This window comes from Ambystoma mexicanum, chromosome 11 (assembly GCF_040938575.1).
Source record: "Ambystoma mexicanum isolate Mex_15411 chromosome 11, UKY_AmexF1_1, whole genome shotgun sequence".
NCBI lineage: Eukaryota > Metazoa > Chordata > Amphibia > Caudata > Ambystomatidae > Ambystoma > Ambystoma mexicanum.
Genome location: NC_090934.1, coordinates 826,095,706 through 826,122,225, shown reverse-complemented (window position 1 = coordinate 826,122,225; position 26,520 = coordinate 826,095,706). Strand labels below are relative to the sequence as shown.

General features: G+C 46.3%; 18 non-coding genes across 18 annotated transcripts; all 18 read left to right on the top strand.

Moving 5' to 3' along the window:
• Positions 1–89: 89 nt before the first annotated feature.
• Positions 90–161, top strand: TRNAW-CCA (transfer RNA tryptophan (anticodon CCA)). The gene has a single exon. It is a non-coding gene; the product is annotated as a tRNA-Trp (tRNA).
• A 2,270-nt stretch (positions 162–2,431) lies between these two features.
• TRNAW-CCA (transfer RNA tryptophan (anticodon CCA)) lies at positions 2,432–2,503 on the top strand. The gene has a single exon. It is a non-coding gene; the product is annotated as a tRNA-Trp (tRNA).
• A 2,177-nt stretch (positions 2,504–4,680) lies between these two features.
• On the top strand, positions 4,681–4,752 carry TRNAW-CCA (transfer RNA tryptophan (anticodon CCA)). The gene has a single exon. It is a non-coding gene; the product is annotated as a tRNA-Trp (tRNA).
• A 1,788-nt stretch (positions 4,753–6,540) lies between these two features.
• Positions 6,541–6,614, top strand: TRNAN-GUU (transfer RNA asparagine (anticodon GUU)). Its single transcript has one exon. It is a non-coding gene; the product is annotated as a tRNA-Asn (tRNA).
• A 313-nt stretch (positions 6,615–6,927) lies between these two features.
• TRNAW-CCA (transfer RNA tryptophan (anticodon CCA)) lies at positions 6,928–6,999 on the top strand. The gene has a single exon. It is a non-coding gene; the product is annotated as a tRNA-Trp (tRNA).
• Positions 7,000–9,175: 2,176 nt separating this feature from the next.
• On the top strand, positions 9,176–9,247 carry TRNAW-CCA (transfer RNA tryptophan (anticodon CCA)). The gene has a single exon. It is a non-coding gene; the product is annotated as a tRNA-Trp (tRNA).
• Positions 9,248–11,037: 1,790 nt separating this feature from the next.
• TRNAN-GUU (transfer RNA asparagine (anticodon GUU)) lies at positions 11,038–11,111 on the top strand. The gene has a single exon. It is a non-coding gene; the product is annotated as a tRNA-Asn (tRNA).
• Positions 11,112–11,424: 313 nt separating this feature from the next.
• Positions 11,425–11,496, top strand: TRNAW-CCA (transfer RNA tryptophan (anticodon CCA)). Its single transcript has one exon. It is a non-coding gene; the product is annotated as a tRNA-Trp (tRNA).
• Positions 11,497–13,286: 1,790 nt separating this feature from the next.
• TRNAN-GUU (transfer RNA asparagine (anticodon GUU)) lies at positions 13,287–13,360 on the top strand. The gene has a single exon. It is a non-coding gene; the product is annotated as a tRNA-Asn (tRNA).
• Positions 13,361–15,539: 2,179 nt separating this feature from the next.
• On the top strand, positions 15,540–15,613 carry TRNAN-GUU (transfer RNA asparagine (anticodon GUU)). Its single transcript has one exon. It is a non-coding gene; the product is annotated as a tRNA-Asn (tRNA).
• Positions 15,614–15,926: 313 nt separating this feature from the next.
• TRNAW-CCA (transfer RNA tryptophan (anticodon CCA)) lies at positions 15,927–15,998 on the top strand. The gene has a single exon. It is a non-coding gene; the product is annotated as a tRNA-Trp (tRNA).
• A 1,791-nt stretch (positions 15,999–17,789) lies between these two features.
• TRNAN-GUU (transfer RNA asparagine (anticodon GUU)) lies at positions 17,790–17,863 on the top strand. The gene has a single exon. It is a non-coding gene; the product is annotated as a tRNA-Asn (tRNA).
• Positions 17,864–18,175: 312 nt separating this feature from the next.
• Positions 18,176–18,247, top strand: TRNAW-CCA (transfer RNA tryptophan (anticodon CCA)). Its single transcript has one exon. It is a non-coding gene; the product is annotated as a tRNA-Trp (tRNA).
• Positions 18,248–20,037: 1,790 nt separating this feature from the next.
• On the top strand, positions 20,038–20,111 carry TRNAN-GUU (transfer RNA asparagine (anticodon GUU)). Its single transcript has one exon. It is a non-coding gene; the product is annotated as a tRNA-Asn (tRNA).
• Positions 20,112–20,424: 313 nt separating this feature from the next.
• Positions 20,425–20,496, top strand: TRNAW-CCA (transfer RNA tryptophan (anticodon CCA)). Its single transcript has one exon. It is a non-coding gene; the product is annotated as a tRNA-Trp (tRNA).
• A 2,176-nt stretch (positions 20,497–22,672) lies between these two features.
• TRNAW-CCA (transfer RNA tryptophan (anticodon CCA)) lies at positions 22,673–22,744 on the top strand. The gene has a single exon. It is a non-coding gene; the product is annotated as a tRNA-Trp (tRNA).
• Positions 22,745–24,627: 1,883 nt separating this feature from the next.
• On the top strand, positions 24,628–24,701 carry TRNAN-GUU (transfer RNA asparagine (anticodon GUU)). Its single transcript has one exon. It is a non-coding gene; the product is annotated as a tRNA-Asn (tRNA).
• A 313-nt stretch (positions 24,702–25,014) lies between these two features.
• On the top strand, positions 25,015–25,086 carry TRNAW-CCA (transfer RNA tryptophan (anticodon CCA)). Its single transcript has one exon. It is a non-coding gene; the product is annotated as a tRNA-Trp (tRNA).
• Positions 25,087–26,520: the final 1,434 nt, after the last annotated feature.

Genomic DNA, 26,520 nt, shown 5'->3' with positions numbered 1-26,520 from the left:
CTACTTAAAGAAGCAATGAGGCTCTGCAGGTCCATGTACGTCTCCTACCTTTATTCTGTCATCAGACACACCAGGTGGAGTGCCGCAAGGACCTCGTGGCGCAATGGTAGCGCGTCTGACTCCAGATCAGAAGGTTGCGTGTTCAAATCACGTCGGGGTCATATTTGCTTTTCCCACTCTGAAATACAAAATTGCTCTTCAGTATCTCGTTATTTCAACCTGACTGCATCTTTGTGCTCTGGGCCTAGTTGTTCTGGCGTTTCGAATGTAAGCTTTGCAGCAGGGAAGTATCATATTGACAGACACACATGAAGGACATGGTCAACCTTTAACCCCTTAAGTGCCATGGACGAGGTATCTCGTCCTTGGGATTACCTCCCCAGTGCCAAAGACGAGATAGCTCGTCCTTGGCACTTAAGGGGTTAAAGCAGGCCAATCTCTATGTTTTACTGGATGCAGCAGAAGTATTTCCTCTTTACCATCTCTTCAAGTGGGCCTGACAGATGTGCTGTTTTGTGCACGCTACGTGGGCTTTGTAAAGCATACCTCTGCCATTTGCATGGCCTCCTAGCGCTGTCAATATTTTCGTGTAATCGCTGAATGCTGCACTGTCCTGGGAACTCTAGGTGTGACTAAAGGATATATGCTGAGGCCCGAAAGGGGGTCGGCAGTCTAGTGGCAATGCCCATCACTTTGCAGTTTGGGTTTGTGAGTTCAGGTACCGGTCTGGTGTCGGAAACATGTAAGCGCCCTCCCAATCAACTGTCGGTCCTGGATTGTGAGGATTTCCCCTTATACTGGTCTCAGTAGACACATTTCCATTTTACTTTTTCACTCTCGCATTGCCTATTTCTCTCTCTCTCATAGTTACATTATAGACAAGAGAGACATTGTCAGCGAGAGGGCTGCACAGCACCTTCCCCCCTTTCCCTAAGTGCATTGCAAGGGGCTCTGGGAGGCGTGCACATTTGTCTGAAACACAAAGATCCACTGGCAATAAAAAGCGTATCTCCCTAGTTTGCATTTCTTAGAATTTGAGGTGACACTCAGAGTTATCTCGGGCGTGACTGTACCTTTCATAGGAGATGTGCTAATCCCCAAACCCTCTTCCTTTGTCCCAGTAATCTGTCCTAGGGCCTCTAGCAAGTTGTTTTCTGAAACAAAGCTTACCTGAACATCCTGTAAAATTGGTAACTTTTCAGTAGCAGTACAGTGCAGTATATATCATTCCTGTTGCGCACAGCATCTAGATCCAAAAATTGCTTACTCTACCCCAGAAATTAGAATTCACCCAGTCAAACAGAGGGATCTATAAAGATCATGGCAAGTAGTTAACATAAGCTACTTCCCCCAAGTTCTCTTGGTGCACTCTGCTGCCCTCTTTTAACAGAAGAATGCAACTGCAGGTCTTGCTTCTCAGCAAGGTACCTACATATAGAATCCTTGGTGCACTCTTGCTAAATCTGCTGGAATGTGTCTTCTATTGTTCCCAAGGTGGTTGTGTATTTGGGGACTCAGGGAAGCAAGGGAGCAGTCTAATGCACTGCAGTGCTAAGAGAGGCATGCCTTTTTCAGAAAAAAGTTCAGGTTTTCTGCCAATCAGAAAAAAATAGCAATGCAATCAGGCCAAAGGCAGAACACACATGCCAGTGAGTCTCTGTGGCGCAATTGGTTAGCGCGTTCGGCTGTTAACCGAAAAGACGCTGCTGTTTTTGGCACAAAGACACAGAGTGTTCCACTCAGTAAACCTGAGTCATTTCTCCCGTGTTCTCTGGGTTCAGCCTACTGTCCCCTTTTAACAGAAGTGCGCAACTGTGGCTTTCTCCTCATAGCAAGTTATGCCTACACAGAGGGCATTTGGTGCACTGTTGATGGGCTCTGTCCTCTACTAAATCCCCTGTGTTTGTGGATTACGGGAGGTAGGGAAGTGCTTGATACCCTGATTTGCTGTGGGAAATAGAGCTATTTTAGAAATATTTTCAGGTTGCCTGGGGAGCATAAGCAAACAGCACACCAATCAGGCCCCAGTGTAAGCACTGCATGAGTCTCTGTGCCGCAATCGGTTAGCGCGTTCGGCCGTTAACCGAAAGGTTGGTGGTTCAAGCCCACCCAGGGACGATGCATTTTGGCTCAAAAATTCAGCATGACCAACTATGAACTTCTGTTTACCTCTCGCTGGTCTCGACTGCTGACGTCCAAAAAATCCAATAAACTGCAAGCAATTCTTCTCGCTTGCTTTAGTTTTTCAAAACTTGCCATTCAATTCATAAACATCAAGACTTCATGGGAAGGGTTTGGCTGCAGCGTGTACTGATGCACAGAAGGAAGCTATCCTAGCCAGTCTACTTAAAGAAGCAATGAGGCTCTGCAGGTTCATGTACGTCTCCTACCTTTATTCTGTCATCAGACACACCAGGTGGAGTGCCACAAGGACCTCGTGGCGCAATGGTAGCGCGTCTGACTCCAGATCAGAAGGTTGCGTGTTCAAATCACGTCGGGGTCATATTTGCTTTTCCCACTCTGAAATACAAAATTGCTCTTCAGTATCTCGTTATTTCAACCTGACTGCATATTTGTGCTCTGGGCCTAGTTGTTCTGGCGTTTCGAATGTAAGCTTTGCAGCAGGGAAGTATCATATTGACAGACACCCATGAAGGACATGGTCAAGCTTTAAAGCAGGCCAATCTCTATGTTTTACTGGATGCAGCAGAAGTATTTCCTCTTTACCATCTCTTCAAGTGGGCCTGACTGATGTGCTGTTTTGTGCACGCTACGTGGGCTTTGTAAAGCATACCTCTGCCATTTGCATGGCCTCCTAGCGCTGTCAATATTTTTGTGTAATCGCTGAATGCTGCACTGTCCTGGGAACTCTAGGTGTGACTAAAGGATATATGCTGGGGCCCCGAAAGGGGGTCGGCAGTCTAGTGGCAATGGGCATCACTTTGCAGTTTGGGTTTGTGAGTTCAGGTACCGGTCTGGTGTCGGAAACCTGTAAGCGCCCTCCCAATCAACTGTCGGTCCTGGATTGTGAGGATTTCCCCTTATACTGGTCTCAGTAGACACATTTCCATTTTACTTTTTCACTCTCGCATTGCCTATTTCTCTCTCTCTCATAGATACATTATAGACAAGAGAGACATTGTCAGCGAGAGGGCTTCACAGCACCTTCCCCCATTTCCCTAAGTGCATTGCATGGGGCACTGGGAGGCGTGCACATTTGTCTGAAACACAAAGATCCACTGGCAATAAAAAGCGTAGGTCCCTAGTTTGCATTTCTTAAAATTTGAAGTGACACTCAGAGTTGTCTCGGGCGTGACTGTACCTTTCATAGGAGATGTGCTAATCCCCAAACCCTCTTCCTTTGTCCCAGTAATCTGTCCTAGGGCCTCTAGCAAGTTGTTTTCTGAAACAAAGCTTACCTGAACATCCTGTAAAATTGGTAACTTTTCAGTAGCAGTACAGTGCAGTATATAGCATTCCTGTTGCACACAGCATCTAGATCCAAAAATTGCTTACTCTACCCCAGAAATTAGAATTCACCCAGTCAAACAGAGGGATCTATAAAGATCATGGCAAGTAGTTAACATAAGCTACTTCCCCCAAGTTCTCTTGGTGCACTCTGCTGCCCTCTTTTAACAGAAGAATGCAACTGCAGGTCTTGTTTCTCAGCAAGGTACCTACATATAGAAACCTTGGTGCACTCTTGCTAAATCTGCTGGAATGTGTCTTCTATTGTGCCCAAGGTGGTTGTGTATTTGGGGACTCAGGGAAGCAAGGGAGCAGTCTAATGCACTGCAGTGCTAAGAGAGGCATGCCTTTTTCAGAAGAAAGTTCAGGTTTTCTGCCAATCAGAAAAAAATAGCAATGCAATCAGGCCAAAGGCAGAACACACATGCCAGTGAGTCTCTGTGGCGCAATTGGTTAGCGCGTTCGGCTGTTAACTGAAAAGACGCTGCTGTTTTTGGCACAAAGACACAGAGTGTTCCACTCAGTAAACCTGAGTCATTTCTCCCGTTTTCTCTGGGTTCAGCCTACTGTCCCCTTTTAACACAAGTGCGCAACTGTGGCTTTCTCCTCATAGCAAGTTATGCCTATACAGAGGACATTTGGTGCCCTGTTGATGGGCTCTGTCCTCTACTAAATCCCCTGTGTTTGTGGATTAGGGGAGGTAGGGAAGTGCTTGATACCCTGATTTGCTGTGGGAAATAGAGCTATTTTAGAAATATTTTCAGGTTGCCTGGGAAGCATATGCAAACAGCACACCAATCAGGTCCCAGGGTAAGCACTGCATGAGTCTCTGTGGCGCAATCGGATAGCGCGTTCGGCTGTTAACCGAAAGGTTGGTGGTTCAAGCCCACCCAGGGAAGATGCATTTTGGCTCAAAAATTCAGCATGACCAACTATGAACTTCTGTTTACCTCTCGCAGGTCTCGTCTGCTGACGTCCAAAAAATCCAATAAACTGTAAGCAATTCTTCTCGCTTGCTTTAGTTTTTCAAAACTTGCCATTCAATTCATAAACATCAAGACTTCATGGGAAGGCTTTGGCTGCAGCGTGTACTGATGCACAGAAGGAAGCTATCCTAGCCAGTCTACCTAAAGAAACAATGAGGCTCTGCAGGTGCATGTACGTCTCCTACCTTTATTCTGTCATCAGACACACCAGGTGGACTGCCACAAGGACCTCGTGGCGCAATGGTAGCGCGTCTGACTCCAGATCAGAAGGTTGCGTGTTCAAATCACGTCGGGGTCATATTTGCTTTTCCCACTCTGAAATACAAAATTGCTCTTCAGTATCTCGTTATTTCAACCTGACTGCATCTTTGTGCTCTGGGCCTAGTTGTTCTGGCGTTTCGAATGTAAGCTTTGCAGCAGGGAAGTATCATATTGACAGACACCCATGAAGGACATGGTCAACCTTTAAAGCAGGCCAATCTCTATGTTTTACTGGATGCAGCAGAAGTATTTCCTCTTTACCATCTCTTCAAGTGGGCCTGACTGATGTGCTGTTTTGTGCACGCTACGTGGGCTTTGTAAAGCATACCTCTGCCATTTGCATGGCCTCCTAGCGCTGTCAATATTTTCGTGTAATCGCTGAATGCTGCACTGTCCTGGGAACTCTAGGTGTGACTAAAGGATATATGCTGGGGCCCCGAAAGGGGGTCGGCAGTCTAGTGGCAATGCCCATCACTTTGCAGTTTGGGTTTGTGAGTTAAGGTACGGGTCTGGTGTCGGAAACCTGTAAGCGCCCTCCCAATCAACTGTCGGTCCTGGATTGTGAGGATTTCCCCTTATACTGGTCTCAGTAGACACATTTCCATTTTACTTTTTCACTCTCGCATTGCCTATTTCTCTCTCTCTCATAGATACATTATAGACAAGAGAGACATTGTCAGCGAGAGGGCTTCACAGCACCTTCCCCCATTTCCCTAAGTGCATTGCAAGGGGCTCTGGGAGGCGTGCACATTTGTCTGAAACACAAAGATCCACTGGCAATAAAAAGCGTAGGTCCCTAGTTTGCATTTCTTAGAATTTGAGGTGACACTCAGAGTTGTCTCAGCGTGACTGTACATTTCATAGGAGATGTGCTAATCCCCAAACCCTCTTCCTTTGTCCCAGTAATCTGTCTTAGTGCCTCTAGCAAGTTGTTTTCTGAAACAAAGCTTACCTGAACATCCTGTAAAATTGGTAACTTTTCAGTAGCAGTAAAGTGCAGTATATAGCATTCCTGTTGCGCACAGCATCTAGATCCAAAAATTGCTTACTCTACCCCAGAAATTAGAATTCACCCAGTCAAACAGAGGGATCTATAAAGAGCATGGCAAGTAGTTAACATAAGCTACTTCCCCCAAGTTCTCTTGGTGCACTCTGCTGCCCTCTTTTAACAGAAGAATGCAACTGCAGGTCTTGCTTCTCAGCAAGGTACCTACATATAGAATCCTTGGTGCACTCTTGCTAAATCTGCTGGAATGTGTCTTCTATTGTGCCCAAGGTGTTTGTGTATTTGGGGACTCAGGGAAGCAAGGGAGCAGTCTAATGCACTGCAGTGCTAAGAGAGGCATGCCTTTTTCAGAAAAAAGTTCAGGTTTTCTGCCAATCAGAAAAAAATAGCAATGCAATCAGGCCAAAGGCAGAACACACATGCCAGTGAGTCTCTGTGGCGCAATTGGTTAGCGCGTTCGGCTGTTAACCGAAAAGACGCTGCTGTTTTGGGCACAAAGACACAGAGTGTTCCACTCAGTAAACCTGAGTCATTTCTCCCGTGTTCTCTGGGTTCAGCCTACTGTCCCCTTTTAACACAAGTGTGCAACTGTGGCTTTCTCCTCATAGCAAGTTATGCCTACACAGAGGACATTTGGTGCACTGTTGATGGGCTCTGTCCTCTACTAAATCCCCTTTGTTTGTGGATTACGGGAGGTAGGGAAGTGCTTGATACCCTGATTTGCTGTGGGAAATAGAGCTATTTTAGAAATATTTTCAGGTTGCTGGGAAGCATAAGCAAACATCACACCAATCAGGCCCCAGTGTAAGCACTGCATGAGTTTCTGTGGCGCAATCGGTTAGCGCGTTCGGCTGTTAACCGAAAGGTTGGTGGTTCAAGCCCACCCAGGGACGATGCATTTCGGCTCAAAAATTCAGCATGACCAACTATGAACTTCTGTTTACCTCTCGCAGGTCTCGTCTGCTGACGTCCAAAAAATCCAATAAACTGTAAGCAATTCTTCTCGCTTGCTTTAGTTTTTCAAAACTTGCCATTCAATTCATAAACATCAAGACTTCATGGGAAGGGTTTGGCTGCAGCGTGTACTGATGCACAGAAGGAAGCTATCCTAGCCAGTCTACTTAAAGAAGCAATGAGGCTCTGCAGGTCCATGTACGTCTCCTACCTTTATTCTGTCATCAGACACACCAGGTGGATTGCCACAAGGACCTCGTGGCGCAATGGTAGCGCGTCTGACTCCAGATCAGAAGGTTTCGTGTTCAAATCATGTCGGGGTCATATTTGCTTTTCCCACTCTGAAATATAAAATTGCTCTTCAGTAATTCGTTATTTCAACCTGACTGCATCTTTGTGCTCTGGGCCTAGTTGTTCTGGCGTTTCGAATGTAAGCTTTGCAGCAGGGAAGTATCATATTGACAGACACCCATGAAGGACATGGTCAACCTTTAAAGCAGGCCAATCTCTATGTTTTACTGGATGCAGCAGAAGTATTTCCTCTTTACCATCTCTTCAAGTGGGCCTGACTGATGTGCTGTTTTGTGCACGCTACGTGGGCTTTGTAAAGCATACCTCTGCCATTTGCATGGCCTCCTAGCGCTGTCAATATTTTCGTGTAATCGCTGAATGCTGCAGTGTCCTGGGAACTCTAGGTGTGACTAAAGGATATATGTTGGGGCCCCGAAAGGGGGTCGGCAGTCTAGTGGCAATGCCCATCACTTTGCAGTTTGGGTTTGTGAGTTCAGGTACCGGTCTGGTGTCGGAAACCTGTAAGCGCCCTCCCAATCAACTGTCGGTCCTGGATTGTGAGGATTTCCCCTTATACTGGTCTCAGTAGACACATTTCCATTTTACTTTTTCACTCTCGCATTGCCTATTTCTCTCTCTCTCATAGATACATTATAGACAAGAGAGACATTGTCAGCGAGAGGGTTGCACAGCACCTTCCCCCCTTTCCCTAAGTGCATTGCAAGGGGCTCTGGGAGGCGTGCACATTTGTCTGAAACACAAAGATCCACTGGCAATAAAAGGCGTAGGACCCCAGTTCGCATTTCTTAGAATTTGAGGAGGCACTCAGAGTTGTCTCGGGCGTGACTGTACCTTTCATAGGAGATGTGCTAATCCCCAAACCCTCTTCCTTTGTCCCAGTAATCTGTCCTAGGGCCTCTAGCAAGTTGTTTTCTGAAACAAAGCTTACCTGAACATCCTGTAAAATTGGTAACTTTTCAGTAGCAGTACAGTACAGTATATAGCATTCCTGTTGCGCACAGCATCTAGATCCAAAAATTGCTTACTCTACCCCAGAAATTAGAATTCACCCAGTCAAACAGAGGGATCTATAAAGATCATGGCAAGTAGTTAACATAAGCTACTTCCCCCAAGTTCTCTTGGTGCACTCTGCTGCCCTCTTTTAACAGAAGAATGCAACTGCAGGTCTTGCTTCTCAGCAAGGTACCTACATATAGAAACCTTGGTGCACTCTTGCTAAATCTGCTGGAATGTGTCTTCTATTGTGCCCAAGGTGGTTGTGTATTTGGGGACTCAGGGAAGCAAGGGAGCAGTCTAATGCACTGCAGTGCTAAGAGAGGCATGCCTTTTTCAGAAAAAAGTTCAGGTTTTCTGCCAATCAGAAAAAAATAGCAATGCAATCAGGCCAAAGGCAGAACACACATGCCAGTGAGTCTCTGTGGCACAATTGGTTAGCGCGTTCGGCTGTTAACCGAAAAGACGCTGCTGTTTTTGGCACAAAGACACAGAGTGTTCCACTCAGTAAACCTGAGTCATTTCTCCCGTGTTCTCTGGGTTCAGCCTACTGTCCCCTTTTAACACAAGTGCGCAACTGTGGCTTTCTCCTCATAGCAAGTTATGCCTACACAGAGGACATTTGGTGCACTGTTGATGGGCTCTGTCCTCTACTAAATCCCCTGTGTTTGTGGATTAGGGGAGGTAGGGGAGTGCTTGATACCCTGATTTGCTGTGGGAAATAGAGCTATTTTAGAAATATTTTCAGGTTGCCTGGGAAGCATAAGCAAACAGCACACCAATCAGGCCCCAGTGTAAGCACTGCATGAGTCTCTGTGGCGCAATCGGTTAGCGCGTCGGCTGTTAACCGAAAGGTTGGTGGTTCAAGCCCACCCAGGGACGATGCATTTTGGCTCAAAAATTCAGCATGACCAACTATGAACTTCTGTTTACCTCTCGCAGGTCTCGTCTGCTGACGTCCAAAAAATCCAATAAACTGCAAGCAATTCTTCTCGCTTGCTTTAGTTTTTCAAAACTTGCCATTCAATTCATAAACATCAAGACTTCATGGGAAGGGTTTGGCTGCAGCGTGCACTGATGCACAGAAGGAAGCTATCCTAGCCAGTCTACCTAAAGAAGCAATGAGGCTCTGCAGGTGCATGTACGTCTCCTACCTTTATTCTGTCATCAGACACACCAGGTGGACTGCCAGAAGGACCTCGTGGCGCAATGGTAGCGCGTCTGACTCCAGATCAGAAGGTTGTGTGTTCAAATCACATCGGGGTCATACTTCCTTTTCCCACTCTGAAATACAAAATTGCTCTTCAGTATCTCGTTATTTCAACCTGACTGCATCTTTGTGCTCTGGGCCTAGTTGTTCTGGCGTTTCGAATGTAAGCTTTGCAGCAGGGAAGTTTCATATTGACAGACACCCATGAAGGACATGGTCAACCTTTAAAGCAGGCCAATCTCTATGTTTTACTGGATGCAGCAGAAGTATTTCCTCTTTACCATCTCTTCAAGTGGGCCTGACTGATGTGCTGTTTTGTGCACGCTACGTGGGCTTTGTAAAGCATACCTCTGCCATTTGCATGGCCTCCTAGCGCTGTCAATATTTTCGTGTAATCGCTGAATGCTGCACTGTCCTGGGAACTCTAGGTGTGACTAAAGGATATATGTTGGGGCCCCGAAAGGGGGTCGGCAGTCTAGTGGCAATGGGCATCACTTTGCAGTTTGGGTTTGTGAGTTCAGGTACCGGTCTGGTGTCGGAAACCTGTAAGCGCCCTCCCAATCAACTGTCGGTCCTGGATTGTGAGGGTTTCCCCTTATACTGGTCTCAGAAGACACATTTCCATTTTACTTTTTCACTCTCGCATTGCCTATTTCTCTCTCTCTCATAGATACATTATAGACAAGAGAGACATTGTCAGCGAGAGGGCTTCACAGCACCTTCCCCCATTTCCCTAAGTGCATTGCAAGGGGCTCTGGGAGGCGTGCACATTTGTCTGAAACACAAAGATCCACTGGCAATTAAAAGCGTAGGTCCCTAGTTTGCATTTCTTAGAATTTGAGGTGACACTCAGAGTTGTCTCGGGCGTGACTGTACCTTTCATAGGAGATGTGCTAATCCCCAAACCCTCTTCCTTTGTCCCAGTAATCTGTCTTAGTGCCTCTAGCAAGTTGTTTTCTGAAACAAAGCTTACCTGAACATCCTGTAAAATTGGTAACTTTTCAGTAGCAGTACAGTGCAGTATATAGCATTCCTGTTGCGCACAGCATCTAGATCCAAAAATTGCTTACTCTACCCCAGAAATTAGAATTCACCCAGTCAAACAGAGGGAACTATAAAGAGCATGGCAAGTAGTTAACATAAGCTACTTCCCCCAAGTTCTCTTGGTGCACTCTGCTGCCCTCTTTTAACAGAAGAATGCAACTGCAGGTCTTGCTTCTCAGCAAGGTACCTACATATAGAATCCTTGGTGCAATCTTGCTAAATCTGCTGGAATGTGTCTTCTATTGTGCCCAGGGTGGTTGTGTATTTGGGGACTCAGGGAAGCAAGGGAGCAGTCTAATGCACTGCAGTGCTAAGAGAGGCATGCCTTTTTCAGAAAAAAGTTCAGGTTTTCTGCCAATCAGAAAAAAATAGCAATACAATCAGGCCAAAGGCAGAACACACATGCCAGTGAGTCTCTGTGGCGCAATTGGTTAGCGCGATCGGCTGTTAACCGAAAAGACGCTGCTGTTTTTGGCACAAAGACACAGAGTGTTCCACTCAGTAAACCTGAGTCATTTCTCCCGTGTTCTCTGGGTTCAGCCTACTGTCCCCTTTTAACACAAGTGCGCAACTGTGGCTTTCTCCTCATAGCAAGTTATGCCTATACAGAGGACATTTGGTGCACTGTTGATGGGCTCTGTCCTCTACTAAATCCCCTGTGTTTGTGGATTAGGGGAGGTAGGGAAGTGCTTGATACCCTGATTTGCTGTGGGAAAAAGAGCTATTTTAGAAATATTTTCAGGTTGCCTGGGAAGTATAAGCAAACAGCACACCAATCAGGCCCCTGTGTAAGAACTGCATGAGTCTCTTTGGCGCAATCGGTTAGCGCGTTCGGCTGTTAACCGAAAGGTTGGTGGTTCAAGCCCACCCAGGGACGGTGCATTTTGGCTCAAAAATTCAGCGTGACCAACTATGGACTTCTGTTTACCTCTCGCAGGTCTCGTCTGCTGACGTCCAAAAAATCCAATAAACTGCAAGCAATTCTTCTCGCTTGCTTTAGTTTTTCAAAACTTGCCATTCAATTCATAAACATCAAGACTTCATGGGAAGGGTTTGGCTGCAGCGTGTACTGATGCACAGAAGGAAGCTATCCTAGCCAGTCTACCTAAAGAAGCAATGAGGCTCTGCAGGTGCATGTACGTCTCCTACCTTTATTCTGTCATCAGACACACCAGGTGGATTGCCACAAGGACCTCGTGGCGCAATGGTAGCGCGTCTGACTCCAGATCAGAAGGTTGTGTGTTCAAATCACGTCGGGGTCATACTTCCTTTTCCCACTCTGAAATACAAAATTGCTCTTCAGTATCTCGTTATTTCAACCTGACTGCATCTTTGTGCTCTGGGCCTAGTTGTTCTGGCGTTTCGAATGTAAGCTTTGCAGCAGGGAAGTATCATATTGACAGACACCCATGAAGGACATGGTCAACCTTTAAAGCAGGCCTATCTCTATGTTTTACTGGATGCAGCAGAAGTATTTCCTCTTTACCATCTCTTCAAGTGGGCCTGACTGATGTTCTGTTTTGTGCACGCTACGTGGGCTTTGTAAAGCATACCTCTGCCATTTGCATGGCCTCCTAGCGCTGTCAAAATTTTCGTGTAATCGCTGAATGCTGCACTGTCCTGGGAACTCTAGGTGTGACTAAAGGATATATGTTGGGGCCCCGAAAGGGGGTCGGCAGTCTAGTGGCAATGGGCATCACTTTGCAGTTTGGGTTTGTGAGTTCAGGTACCGGTCTGGTGTCGGAAACCTGTAAGCGCCCTCCCAATCAACTGTCGGTCCTGGATTGTGAGAATTTCCCCTTATACTGGTCTCAGTAGACACATTTCCATTTTACTTTTTCACTCTCGCATTGCCTATTTCTCTCTCTCTCATAGTTACATTATAGACAAGAGAGACATTGTCAGCGAGAGGGCTTCACAGCACCTTCCCCCCTTTCCCTAAGTGCATTGCAAGGGGCTCTGGGAGGCGTGCACATTTGTCTGAAACACAAAGATCCACTGGCAATAAAAGGCGTAGGACCCCAGTTCGCATTTCTTAGAATTTGAGGAGGCACTCAGAGTTGTCTCGGGCGTGACTGTACCTTTCATATGAGATGTGATAATCCCCAAACCCTCTTCCTTTGTCCCAGTAATCTGTCTTAGTGCCTCTAGCAAGTTGTTTTCTGAAACAAAGCTTACCTGAACATCCTGTAAAATTGGTAACTTTTCAGTAGCAGTACAGTGCAGTATATAGCATTCCTGTTGCGCACAGCATCTAGATCCAAAAATTGCTTACTCTACCCCAGAAATTAGAATTCACCCAGTCAAACAGAGGGATCTATAAAGAGCATGGCAAATAGTTAACATAAGCTACTTCCCCCAAGTTCTCTTGGTGCACTCTGCTGCCCTCTTTTAACAGAAGAATGCAACTGCAGGTCTTGCTTCTCAGCAAGGTACCTACATATAGAATCCTTGGTGCAATCTTGCTAAATCTGCTGGAATGTGTCTTCTATTGTGCCCAGGGTGGTTGTGTATTTGGGGATTCAGGGAAGCAAGGGAGCACTCTAATGCACTGCAGTGCTAAGAGAGGCATGCCTTTTTCAGAAAAAAGTTCAGGTTTTCTGCCAATCAGAAAAAAATAGCAATGCAATCAGGCCAAAGGCAGAACACACATGCCAGTGAGTCTCTGTGGTGCAATTGGTTAGCGCGTTCGACTGTTAACCGAAAAGACGCTGCTGTTTTTGGCACAAAGACACAGAGTGTTCCACTCAGTAAACCTGAGTCATTTCTCCCGTGTTCTCTGGGTTCAGCCTACTGTCCCCTTTTAACACAAGTGCGCAACTGTGGCTTTCTCCTCATAGCAAGTTATGCCTACACAGAGGGCATTTGGTGCACTGTTGATGGGCTCTGTCCTCTACTAAATCCCCTGTGTTTGTGGATTAGGGGAGGTAGGGAAGTGCTTGATACCCTGATTTGCTGTGGGAAAAAGAGCTATTTTAGAAATATTTTCAGGTTGCCTGGGAAGCATAAGCAAACAGCACACCAATCAGGCCCCTGTGTAAGAGCTGCATGAGTCTCTGTGGCGCAATCGGTTAGCGCGTTCGGCTGTTAACCGAAAGATTGGTGGTTCAAGCCCACCCAGGGACGATGCATTTTGGCTCAAAAATTCAGCATGACCAACTATGAACTTCTGTTTACCTCTCGCAGGTCTCGTCTGCTGACGTCCAAAAAATCCAATAAACTGTAAGCAATTCTTCTCGCTTGCTTTAGTTTTTCAAAACTTGCCATTCAATTCATAAACATCAAGACTTCATGGGAAGGGTTTGGCTGCAGCGTGTACTGATGCACAGAAGGAAGCTATCCTAGCCAGTCTACCTAAAGAAGCAATGAGGCTCTGCAGGTGCATTTACGTCTCCTACCTTTATTCTGTCATCAGACACACCAGGTGGATTGCCACAAAGACCTCGTGGCGCAATGGTAGCGCGCCTGACTCCAGATCAGAAGGTTGTGTGTTCAAATCACCTCGCGGTCATACTTCCTTTTCCCACTCTAAAATACAAAATTGCTCTTCAGTATCTCGTTATTTCAACCTGACTGCATCTTTGTGCTCTGGGCCTAGTTGTTCTGGCGTTTCGAATGTAAGCTTTGCAGCAGGGAAGTATCATATTGACAGACACCCATGAAGGACATGGTCAACCTTTAAAGCAGGCCAATCTCTATGTTTTACTGGATGCAGCAGAAGTATTTCCTCTTTACCATCTCTTCAAGTGGGCCTGACTGATGTGCTGTTTTGTGCACGCTACGTGGGCTTTGTAAAGCATACCTCTGCCATTTGCATGGCCTCCTAGCGCTGTCAATATTTTCGTGTAATCGCTGAATGCTGCACTGTCCTGGGAACTCTAGGTGTGACTAAAGGATATATATATGTTGGGGCCCCGAAAGGGGGTCGGCAGTCTAGTGGCAATGGGCATCATTTTGCAGTTTGGGTTTGTCAGTTCAGGTACCGGTCTGGTGTCGGAAACCTGTAAGCGCCCTCCCAATCAACTGTCGGTCCTGGATTGTGAGGATTTCCCCTTATACTGGTCTCAGTAGACACATTTCCATTTTACTTTTTCACTCTCGCATTGCCTATTTCTCTCTCTCTCATAGATATATTATAGACAAGAGAGACATTGTCAGCGAGAGGGTTGCACAGCACCTTCCCCCATTTCCCTAAGTGCATTGCATGGGGCTCTGGGAGGCGTGCACATTTGTCTGAAACACAAAGATCCACTGGCAATAAAAGGCGTAGGACCCCAGTTCGCATTTCTTAGAATTTGAGGAGGCACTCAGAGTTGTCTCGGGCGTGACTGTACCTTTCATAGGAGATGTGCTAATCCCCAAACCCTCTTCCTTTGTCCCAGTAATCTGTCCTAGGGCCTCTAGCAAGTTGTTTTCTGAAACAAAGCTTACCTGAACATCCTGTAAAATTGGTAACTTTTCAGTAGCAGTACAGTGCAGTATATAGCATTCCTGTTGCGCACAGCATCTAGATCCAAAAATTGCTTACTCTACCCCAGAAATTAGAATTCACCCAGTCAAACAGAGGGATCTATAAAGATCATGGCAAGTAGTTAACATAAGCTACTTCCCCCAAGTTCTCTTGGTGCACTCTGCTGCCCTCTTTTAACAGAATAATGCAACTGCAGGTCTTGCTTCTCAGCAAGGTAACTACATATAGAAACCTTGGTGCACTCTTGCTAAATCTGCTGGAATGTGTCTTCTATTGTGCCCAAGGTGGTTGTGTATTTGGGGACTCAGGGAAGCAAGGGAGCAGTCTAATGCACTGCAGTGCTAAGAGAGGCATGCCTTTTTCAGAAAAAAGTTCAGGTTTTCTGCCAATCAGAAAAAAATAGCAATGCAATCAGGCCAAAGGCAGAACACACATGCCAGTGAGTCTCTGTGGCGCAATTGGTTAGAGCGTTCGGCTGTTAACCGAAAAGACGCTGCTGTTTTTGGCACAAAGACACAGAGTGTTCCACTCAGTAAACCTGAGTCATTTCTCCCGTGTTCTCTGGGTTCAGCCTACTGTCCCCTTTTAACACAAGTGCGCAACTGTGGCTTTCTCCTCATAGCAAGTTATGCCTACACAGAGGGCATTTGGTGCACTGTTGATGGGCTCTGTCCTCTACTAAATCCCCTGTGTTTGTGGATTAGGGGAGGTAGGGAAGTGCTTGATACCCTGATTTGCTGTGGGAAAAAGAGCTATTTTAGAAATATTTTCAGGTTGCCTGGGAAGCATAAGCAAACAGCACACCAATCAAGCCCCTGTGTAAGAACTGCATGAGTCTCTGTGGCGCAATCGGTTAGCGCGTTCGGCTGTTAACCGAAAGGTTGGTGGTTCAAGCCCACCCAGGGACTGTGCATTTTGGATCAAAAATTCAGCGTGACCAACTATGGATTTCTGTTTACCTCTCGCAGGTCTCGTCTGCTGACGTCCAAAAAATCCAATAAACTGCAAGCAATTCTTCTCGCTTGCTTTAGTTTTTCAAAACTTGCCATTCAATTCATAAACATCAAGACTTCATGGGAAGGGTTTGGCTGCAGCGTGTACTGATGCACAGAAGGAAGCTATCCTAGCCAGTCTACCTAAAGAAGCAATGAGGCTTTGCAGGTGCATGTACGTCTCCTACCTTTATTCTGTCATCAGACACACCAGGTGGACTGCCACAAGGACCTCGTGGCGCAATGGTAGCACGTCTGACTCCAGATCAGAAGGTTGCGTGTTCAAATCACGTCGGGGTCATATTTGCTTTTCCCACTCTGAAATACAAAATTGCTCTTCAGTATCTCGTTATTTCAACCTGACTGCATATTTGTGCTCTGGGCCTAGTTGTTCTGGCGTTTCGAATGTAAGCTTTGCAGCAGGGAAGTATCATATTGACAGACACCCATGAAGGACATGGTCAACCTTTAAAGCAGGCCAATCTCTATGTTTTACTGGATGCAGCAGAAGTATTTCCTCTTTACCATCTCTTCAAGTGGGCCTGACTGATGTGCTGTTTTGTGCACGCTACGTGGGCTTTGTAAAGCATACCTCTGCCATTTGCATGGCCTCCTAGCGCTGTCAATATTTTCGTGTAATCGCTGAATGCTGCACTGTCCTGGGAACTCTAGGTGTGACTAAAGGATATATGCTGGGGCCCCGAAAGGGGGTCGGCAGTCTAGTGGCAATGCCCATCACTTAGTAGTTTGGGTTTGTGAGTTCAGGTACCGGTCTGGTGTCAGAAAACTGTAAGCGCCCTCCCAATCAACTGTCGGTCCTGGATTGTGAGGATTTCCCCTTATACTGGTCTCAGTAGACACATTTCCATTTTACTTTTTCACTCTCGCATTGCCTATTTCTCGCTCTCTCATAGATACATTATAGACAAGAGAGAGATTGTCAGCGAGAGGGTTTCACAGCACCTTCCCCCATTTCCCTAAGTGCATTGCATGGGGCTCTGGGAGGCGTGCACATTTGTCTGAAACACAAAGATCCACTGGCAATAAAAGGCGTAGGACCCCAGTTCGCATTTCTTAGAATTTGAGGAGGCACTCAGAGTTGTCTCGGGCGTGACTGTACCTTTCATAGGAGATGTGCTAATCCCCAAACCCTCTTCCTTTGTCCCAGTAATCTGTCCTAGGGCCTCTAGCAAGTTGTTTTCTGAAACAAAGCTTACCTGAACATCCTGTAAAATTGGTAACTTTTCAGTAGCAGTACAGTGCAGTATATAGCATTCCTGTTGCGCACAGCATCTAGATCCAAAAATTGCTTACTCTACCCCCAGAAATTAGAATTCACCCAGTCAAACAGAGGGATCTATAAAGATCATGGCAAGTAGTTAACATAAGCTACTTCCCCCAAGTTCTCTTGGTGCACTCTGCTGCCCTCTTTTAACAGAAGAATGCAACTGCAGGTCTTGCTTCTCAGCAAGGTACCTACATATAGAAACCTTGGTGCACTCTTGCTAAATCTGCTGGAATGTGTCTTCTATTGTGCCCAAGGTGGTTGTGTATTTGGGGACTCAGGGAAGCAAGGGAGCAGTCTAATGCACTGCAGTGCTAAGAGAGGCATGCCTTTTTCAGAAAAAAGTTCAGGTTTTCTGCCAATCAGAAAAAAATAGCAATGCAATAAGGCCAAAGGCAGAACACACATGCCAGTGAGTCTCTGTGGCACAATTGGTTAGCGCGTTCGGCTGTTAACCGAAAAGACGCTGCTGTTTTTGGCACAAAGACACAGAGTGTTCCACTCAGTTAACCTGAGTCATTTCTCCCGTGTTCTCTGGGTTCAGCCTACTGTCCCCTTTTAACACAAGTGCGCAACTGTGGCTTTCTCCTCATAGCAAGTTATGCCTACACAGAGGACATTTGGTGCACTGTTGATGGGCTCTGTCCTCTACTAAATCCCCTGTGTTTGTGGATTAGGGGAGGTAGGGAAGTGCTTGATACCCTGATTTGCTGTGGGAAATAGAGCTATTTTAGAAATATTTTCAGGTTGCCTGGGAAGCATAAGCAAACAGCACACCAATCAGGCCCCAGTGTAAGCACTGCATGAGTCTCTGTGGCGCAATCGGTTAGCGCGTTCGGCTGTTAACCGAAAGGTTGGTGGTTCAAGCCCACCCAGGGACGATGCATTTTGGCTCAAAATTCAGCATGACCAACTATGAACTTCTGTTTACCTCTCGCAGGTCTCGTCTGCTGACGTCCAAAAAATCCAATAAACTGTAAGCAATTCTTCTCGCTTGCTTTAGTTTTTCAAAACTTGCCATTCAATTCATAAACATCAAGACTTCATGGGAAGGGTTTGGCTGCAGCGTGTACTGATGCACAGAAGGAAGCTATCCTAGCCAGTCTACCTAAAGAAGCAATGAGGCTCTGCAGGTGCATGTACGTCTCCTACCTTTATTCTGTCATCAGACACACCAGGTGGACTGCCACAAGGACCTCGTGGCGCAATGGTAGCGCGTCTGACTCCAGATCAGAAGGTTGTGTGTTCAAATCACATCGGGGTCAAACTTCCTTTTCCCACTCTAAAATACAAAATTGCTCTTCAGTATCTCGTTATTTCAACCTGACTGCATCTTTGTGCTCTGGGCCTAGTTGTTCTGGCGTTTCGAATGTAAGCTTTGCAGCAGGGAAGTATCATATTGACAGACACCCATGAAGGACATGGTCAACCTTTAAAGCAGGCCAATCTCTATGTTTTACTGGATGCAGCAGAAGTATTTCCTCTTTACCATCTCTTCAAGTGGGCCTGACTGATGTGCTGTTTTGTGCACGCTACGTGGGCTTTGTAAAGCATACCTCTGCCATTTGCATGGCCTCCTAGCGCTGTCAATATTTTCGTGTAATCGCTGAATGCTGCACTGTCCTGGGAACTCTAGGTGTGACTAAAGGATATATGTTGGGGCCCCGAAAGGGGGTCGGCAGTCTAGTGGCAATGGGCATCACTTTGCAGTTTGGGTTTGTGAGTTCAGGTACCGGTCTGGTGTCGGAAACCTGTAAGCGCCCTCCCAATCAACTGTCGGTCCTGGATTGTGAGGATTTCCCCTTATACTGGTCTCAGTAGACACATTTCCATTTTACTTTTTCACTCTCGCATTGCCTATTTCTCTCTCTCTCATAGATACATTATAGACAAGAGAGACATTGTCAGCGAGAGGGTTGCACAGCACCTTCCCCCATTTCCCTAAGTGCATTGCATGGGGCTCTGGGAGGCGTGCACATTTGTCTGAAACACAAAGATCCACTGGCAATAAAAGGCGTAGGACCCCAGTTCGCATTTCTTAGAATTTGAGGAGGCACTCAGAGTTGTCTCGGGCGTGACTGTACCTTTCATAGGAGATGTGCTAATCCCCAAACCCTCTTCCTTTGTCCCAGTAATCTGTCCTAGGGCCTCTAGCAAGTTGTTTTCTGAAACAAAGCTTACCTGAACATCCTGTAAAATTGGTAACTTTTCAGTAGCAGTACAGTGCAGTATATAGCATTCCTGTTGCGCACAGCATCTAGATCCAAAAATTGCTTACTCTACCCCAGAAATTAGAATTCACCCAGTCAAACAGAGGGATTTATAAAGATCATGGCAAGTAGTTAACATAAGCTACTTCCCCCAAGTTCTCTTGGTGCACTCTGCTGCCCTCTTTTAACAGAAGAATGCAACTGCAGGTCTTGCTTCTCAGCAAGGTAACTACATATAGAAACCTTGGTGCACTCTTGCTAAATCTGCTGGAATGTGTCTTCTATTGTGCCCAAGGTGGTTGTGTATTTGGGGACTCAGGGAAGCAAGGGAGCAGTCTAATGCACTGCAGTGCTAAGAGAGGCATGCCTTTTTCAGAAAAAAGTTCAGGTTTTCTGCCAATCAGAAAAAAATAGCAATGCAATCAGGCCAAAGGCAGAACACACATGCCAGTGAGTCTCTGTGGGGCAATTGGTTAGCGCGTTCGGCTGTTAACCGAAAAGACGCTGCTGTTTTTGGCACAAAGACACAGAGTGTTCCACTCAGTAAACCTGAGTCATTTCTCCCGTGTTCTCTGGGTTCAGCCTACTGTCCCCTTTTAACAAAAGTGCGCAACTGTGGCTTTCTCCTCATAGCAAGTTATGCCTATACAGAGGACATTTGGTGCACTGTTGATGGGCTCTGTCCTCTACTAAATCCCCTGTGTTTGTGGATTAGGGGAGGTAGGGAAGTGCTTGATACCCTGATTTGCTGTGGGAAATAGAGCTATTTTAGAAATATTTTCAGGTTGCCTGGGAAGCATAAGCAAACAGCACACCAATCAGGCCCCAGTGTAAGCACTGCATGAGTCTCTGTGGCGCAATTGGTTAGCGCGTTCGGCTGTTAACCGAAAGGATGGTGGTTCAAGCCCACCCAGGGACGATGCATTTTGGCTCAAAAATTCAGCATGACCAACTATGAACTTCTGTTTACCTCTCGCAGGTCTCGTCTGCTGACGTCCAAAAAATCCAATAAACTGTAAGCAATTCTTCTCGCTTGCTTTAGTTTTTCAAAACTTGCCATTCAATTCATAAACATCAAGACTTCATGGGAAGGGTTTGGCTGCAGCGTGTACTGATGCACAGAAGGAAGCTATCCTAGCCAGTCTACTTAAAGAAGCAATGAGGCTCTGAAGGTGCATGTACGTCTCCTACCTTTATTCTGTCATCAGACACACCAGGTGGACTGCCACAAGGACCTCGTGGCGCAATGGTAGCGCGTCTGACTCCAGATCAGAAGGTTGCCTGTTCAAATCACGTCGGGGTCATATTTGCTTTTCCCACTCTGAAATACAAAATTGCTCTTCAGTATCTCGTTATTTCAACCTGACTGCATCTTTGTGCTCTGGGCCTAGTTGTTCTGGCGTTTCGAATGTAAGCTTTGCAGCAGGGAAGTATCATATTGACAGACACCCATGAAGGACATGGTCAACCTTTAAAGCAGGCCAATCTCTATGTTTTACTGGATGCAGCAGAAGTATTTCCTCTTTACCATCTCTTCAAGTGGGCCTGACTGATGTGCTGTTTTGTGCACGCTACGTGGGCTTTGTAAAGCATACCTCTGCCATTTGCATGGCCTCCTAGCGCTGTCAAAATTTTCGTGTAATCGCTGAATGCTGCACTGTCCTGGGAACTCTAGGTGTGACTAAAGGATATATGCTGAGGCCCGAAAGGGGGTCGGCAGTCTAGTGGCAATGCCCATCACTTTGCAGTTTGGGTTTGTGAGTTCAGGTACCGGTCTGGTGTCGGAAACATGTAAGCGCCCTCCCAATCAACTGTCGGTCCTGGATTGTGAGGATTTCCCCTTATACTGGTCTCAGTAGACACATTTCCATTTTACTTTTTCACTCTCGCATTGCCTATTTCTCTCTCTCTCATAGATACATTATAGACAAGAGAGACATTGTCAGCGAGAGGGTTGCACAGCACCTTCCCCCATTTCCCTAAGTGCATTGCATGGGGCTCTGGGAGGCGTGCACATTTGTCTGAAACACAAAGATCCACTGGCAATAAAAAGTGTAGGACCCCAGTTCGCATTTCTTAGAATTTGAGGTGACACTCAGAGTTGTCTCGGGCGTGACTGTACCTTTCATAGGAGATGTGCTAATCCCCAAACCCTCTTCCTTTGTCCCAGTAATCTGTCCTAGGGCCTCTAGCAAGTTGTTTTCTGAAACAAAGCTTACCTGAACATCCTGTAAAATTGGTAACTTTTCAGTAGCAGTACAGTGCAGTATGTAGCATTCCTGTTGCGCACAGCATCTAGATCCAAAAATGGCTTACTCTACCCCAGAAATTAGAATTCACCCAGTCAAACAGAGGGATCTATAAAGATCATGGCAAGTAGTTAACATAAGCTACTTCCCCCAAGTTCTCTTGGTGCACTCTGCTGCCCTCTTTTAACAGAAGAATGCAACTGCAGGTCTTGCTTCTCAGCAAGGTACCTACATATAGAAACCTTGGTGCACTCTTGCTAAATCTGCTGGAATGTGTCTTCTATTGTGCCCAAGGTGGTTGTGTATTTGGGGACTCAGGGAAGCAAGGGAGCAGTCTAATGCACTGCAGTGCTAAGAGAGGCATGCCTTTTTCAGAAAAAAGTTCAGGTTTTCTGCCAATCAGAAATAAATAGCAATGCAATCAGGCCAAAGGCAGAACACACATGCCAGTGAGTCTCTGTGGCACAATTGGTTAGCGCGTTCGGCTGTTAACCGAAAAGACGCTGCTGTTTTTGGCACAAAGAAAAAGAGTGTTCCACTCAGTAAACCTGAGTCATTTCTCCCGTGTTCTCTGGGTTCAGCCTACTGTCCCCTTTTAACACAAGTGCGCAACTGTGGCTTTCTCCTCATAGCAAGTTATGCCTACACAGAGGGCATTTGGTGCACTGTTGATGGGCTCTGTCCTCTACTAAATCCCCTGTGTTTGTGGATTACGGGAGGTAGGGAAGTGCTTGATACCCTGATTCGCTGTGGGAAATAGAGCTATTTTAGAAATATTTTCAGGTTGCCTGGGGAGCATAAGCAAACAGTACACCAATCAGGCCCCAGTGTAAGCACTGCATGAGTCTCTGTGCCGCAATCGGTTAGCGCGTTCGGCCGTTAACCGAAAGGTTGGTGGTTCAAGCCCACCCAGGGACGATGCATTTTGGCTCAAAAATTCAGCATGACCAACTATGAACTTCTGTTTACCTCTCGCTGGTCTCGACTGCTGACGTCCAAAAAATCCAATAAACTGCAAGCAATTCTTCTCGCTTGCTTTAGTTTTTCAAAACTTGCCATTCAATTCATAAACATCAAGACTTCATGGGAAGGGTTTGGCTGCAGCGTGTACTGATGCACAGAAGGAAGCTATCCTAGCCAGTCTACTTAAAGAAGCAATGAGGCTCTGCAGGTCCATGTACGTCTCCTACCTTTATTCTGTCATCAGACACACCAGGTGGAGTGCCGCAAGGACCTCGTGGCGCAATGGTAGCGCGTCTGACTCCAGATCAGAAGGTTGCGTGTTCAAATCACGTCGGGGTCATATTTGCTTTTCCCACTCTGAAATACAAAATTGCTCTTCAGTATCTCGTTATTTCAACCTGACTGCATCTTTGTGCTCTGGGCCTAGTTGTTCTGGCGTTTCGAATGTAAGCTTTGCAGCAGGGAAGTATCATATTGACAGACACACATGAAGGACATGGTCAACCTTTAACCCCTTAAGTGCCATGGACGAGGTATCTCGTCCTTGGGATTACCTCCCCAGTGCCAAAGACGAGATAGCTCGTCCTTGGCACTTAAGGGGTTAAAGCAGGCCAATCTCTATGTTTTACTGGATGCAGCAGAAGTATTTCCTCTTTACCATCTCTTCAAGTGGGCCTGACAGATGTGCTGTTTTGTGCACGCTACGTGGGCTTTGTAAAGCATACCTCTGCCATTTGCATGGCCTCCTAGCGCTGTCAATATTTTCGTGTAATCGCTGAATGCTGCACTGTCCTGGGAACTCTAGGTGTGACTAAAGGATATATGCTGAGGCCCGAAAGGGGGTCGGCAGTCTAGTGGCAATGCCCATCACTTTGCAGTTTGGGTTTGTGAGTTCAGGTACCGGTCTGGTGTCGGAAACATGTAAGCGCCCTCCCAATCAACTGTCGGTCCTGGATTGTGAGGATTTCCCCTTATACTGGTCTCAGTAGACACATTTCCATTTTACTTTTTCACTCTCGCATTGCCTATTTCTCTCTCTCTCATAGTTACATTATAGACAAGAGAGACATTGTCAGCGAGAGGGCTGCACAGCACCTTCCCCCCTTTCCCTAAGTGCATTGCAAGGGGCTCTGGGAGGCGTGCACATTTGTCTGAAACACAAAGATCCACTGGCAATAAAAAGCGTATCTCCCTAGTTTGCATTTCTTAGAATTTGAGGTGACACTCAGAGTTATCTCGGGCGTGACTGTACCTTTCATAGGAGATGTGCTAATCCCCAAACCCTCTTCCTTTGTCCCAGTAATCTGTCCTAGGGCCTCTAGCAAGTTGTTTTCTGAAACAAAGCTTACCTGAACATCCTGTAAAATTGGTAACTTTTCAGTAGCAGTACAGTGCAGTATATATCATTCCTGTTGCGCACAGCATCTAGATCCAAAAATTGCTTACTCTACCCCAGAAATTAGAATTCACCCAGTCAAACAGAGGGATCTATAAAGATCATGGCAAGTAGTTAACATAAGCTACTTCCCCCAAGTTCTCTTGGTGCACTCTGCTGCCCTCTTTTAACAGAAGAATGCAACTGCAGGTCTTGCTTCTCAGCAAGGTACCTACATATAGAATCCTTGGTGCACTCTTGCTAAATCTGCTGGAATGTGTCTTCTATTGTTCCCAAGGTGGTTGTGTATTTGGGGACTCAGGGAAGCAAGGGAGCAGTCTAATGCACTGCAGTGCTAAGAGAGGCATGCCTTTTTCAGAAAAAAGTTCAGGTTTTCTGCCAATCAGAAAAAAATAGCAATGCAATCAGGCCAAAGGCAGAACACACATGCCAGTGAGTCTCTGTGGCGCAATTGGTTAGCGCGTTCGGCTGTTAACCGAAAAGACGCTGCTGTTTTTGGCACAAAGACACAGAGTGTTCCACTCAGTAAACCTGAGTCATTTCTCCCGTGTTCTCTGGGTTCAGCCTACTGTCCCCTTTTAACAGAAGTGCGCAACTGTGGCTTTCTCCTCATAGCAAGTTATGCCTACACAGAGGGCATTTGGTGCACTGTTGATGGGCTCTGTCCTCTACTAAATCCCCTGTGTTTGTGGATTACGGGAGGTAGGGAAGTGCTTGATACCCTGATTTGCTGTGGGAAATAGAGCTATTTTAGAAATATTTTCAGGTTGCCTGGGAAGCATAAGCAAACAGCACACCAATCAGGCCCCAGTGTAGGCACTGCATGAGTCTCTGTGGCGCAATCGGTTAGCGCGTTCGGCCGTTAACCGAAAGGTTGGTGGTTCAAGCCCACCCAGGGACGATGCATTTTGGCTCAAAAATTCAGCATGACCAACTATGAACTTCTGTTTACCTCTCGCTGGTCTCGACTGCTGACGTCCAAAAAATCCAATAAACTGCAAGCAATTCTTCTCGCTTGCTTTAGTTTTTCAAAACTTGCCATTCAATTCATAAACATCAAGACTTCATGGTAAGGGTTTGGCTGCAGCGTGTACTGATGCACAGAAGGAAGCTATCCTAGCCAGTCTACTTAAAGAAGCAATGAGGCTCTGCAGGTCCATGTACGTCTCCTACCTTTATTCTGTCATCAGACACACCAGGTGGAATGCCACAAGGACCTCGTGGCGCAATGGTAGCGCGTCTGACTCCAGATCAGAAGGTTGCGTGTTCAAATCACGTCGGGGTCATATTTGCTTTTCCCACTCTGAAATACAAAATTGCTCTTCAGTATCTCGTTATTTCAACCTGACTGCATCTTTGTGCTCTGGGCCTAGTTGTTCTGGCGTTTCGAATGTAAGCTTTGCAGCAGGGAAGTATCATATTGACAGACACCCATGAAGGACATGGTCAAGCTTTAAAGCAGGCCAATCTCTATGTTTTACTGGATGCAGCAGAAGTATTTCCTCTTTACCATCTCTTCAAGTGGGCCTGACTGATGTGCTGTTTTGTGCACGCTACGTGGGCTTTGTAAAGCATACCTCTGCCATTTGCATGGCCTCCTAGCGCTGTCAATATTTTTGTGTAATCGCTGAATGCTGCACTGTCCTGGGAACTCTAGGTGTGACTAAAGGATATATGCTGGGGCCCCGAAAGGGGGTCGGCAGTCTAGTGGCAATGGGCATCACTTTGCAGTTTGGGTTTGTGAGTTCAGGTACCGGTCTGGTGTCGGAAACCTGTAAGCGCCCTCCCAATCAACTGTCGGTCCTGGATTGTGAGGATTTCCCCTTATACTGGTCTCAGTAGACACATTTCCATTTTACTTTTTCACTCTCGCATTGCCTATTTCTCTCTCTCTCACATAGATACATTATAGACAAGAGAGACATTGTCAGCGAGAGGGCTTCACAGCACCTTCCCCCATTTCCCTAAGTGCATTGCATGGGGCTCTGGGAGGCGTGCACATTTGTCTGAAACACAAAGATCCACTGGCAATAAAAAGCGTAGGTCCCTAGTTTGCATTTCTTAAAATTTGAAGTGACACTCAGAGTTGTCTCGGGCGTGACTGTACCTTTCATAGGAGATGTGCTAATCCCCAAACCCTCTTCCTTTGTCCCAGTAATCTGTCCTAGGGCCTCTAGCAAGTTGTTTTCTGAAACAAAGCTTACCTGAACATCCTGTAAAATTGGTAACTTTTCAGTAGCAGTACAGTGCAGTATATAGCATTCCTGTTGCACACAGCATCTAGATCCAAAAATTGCTTACTCTACCCCAGAAATTAGAATTCACCCAGTCAAACAGAGGGATCTATAAAGATCATGGCAAGTAGTTAACATAAGCTACTTCCCCCAAGTTCTCTTGGTGCACTCTGCTGCCCTCTTTTAACAGAAGAATGCAACTGCAGGTCTTGTTTCTCAGCAAGGTACCTACATATAGAAACCTTGGTGCACTCTTGCTAAATCTGCTGGAATGTGTCTTCTATTGTGCCCAAGGTGGTTGTGTATTTGGGGACTCAGGGAAGCAAGGGAGCAGTCTAATGCACTGCAGTGCTAAGAGAGGCATGCCTTTTTCAGAAGAAAGTTCAGGTTTTCTGCCAATCAGAAAAAAATAGCAATGCAATCAGGCCAAAGGCAGAACACACATGCCAGTGAGTCTCTGTGGCGCAATTGGTTAGCGCGTTCGGC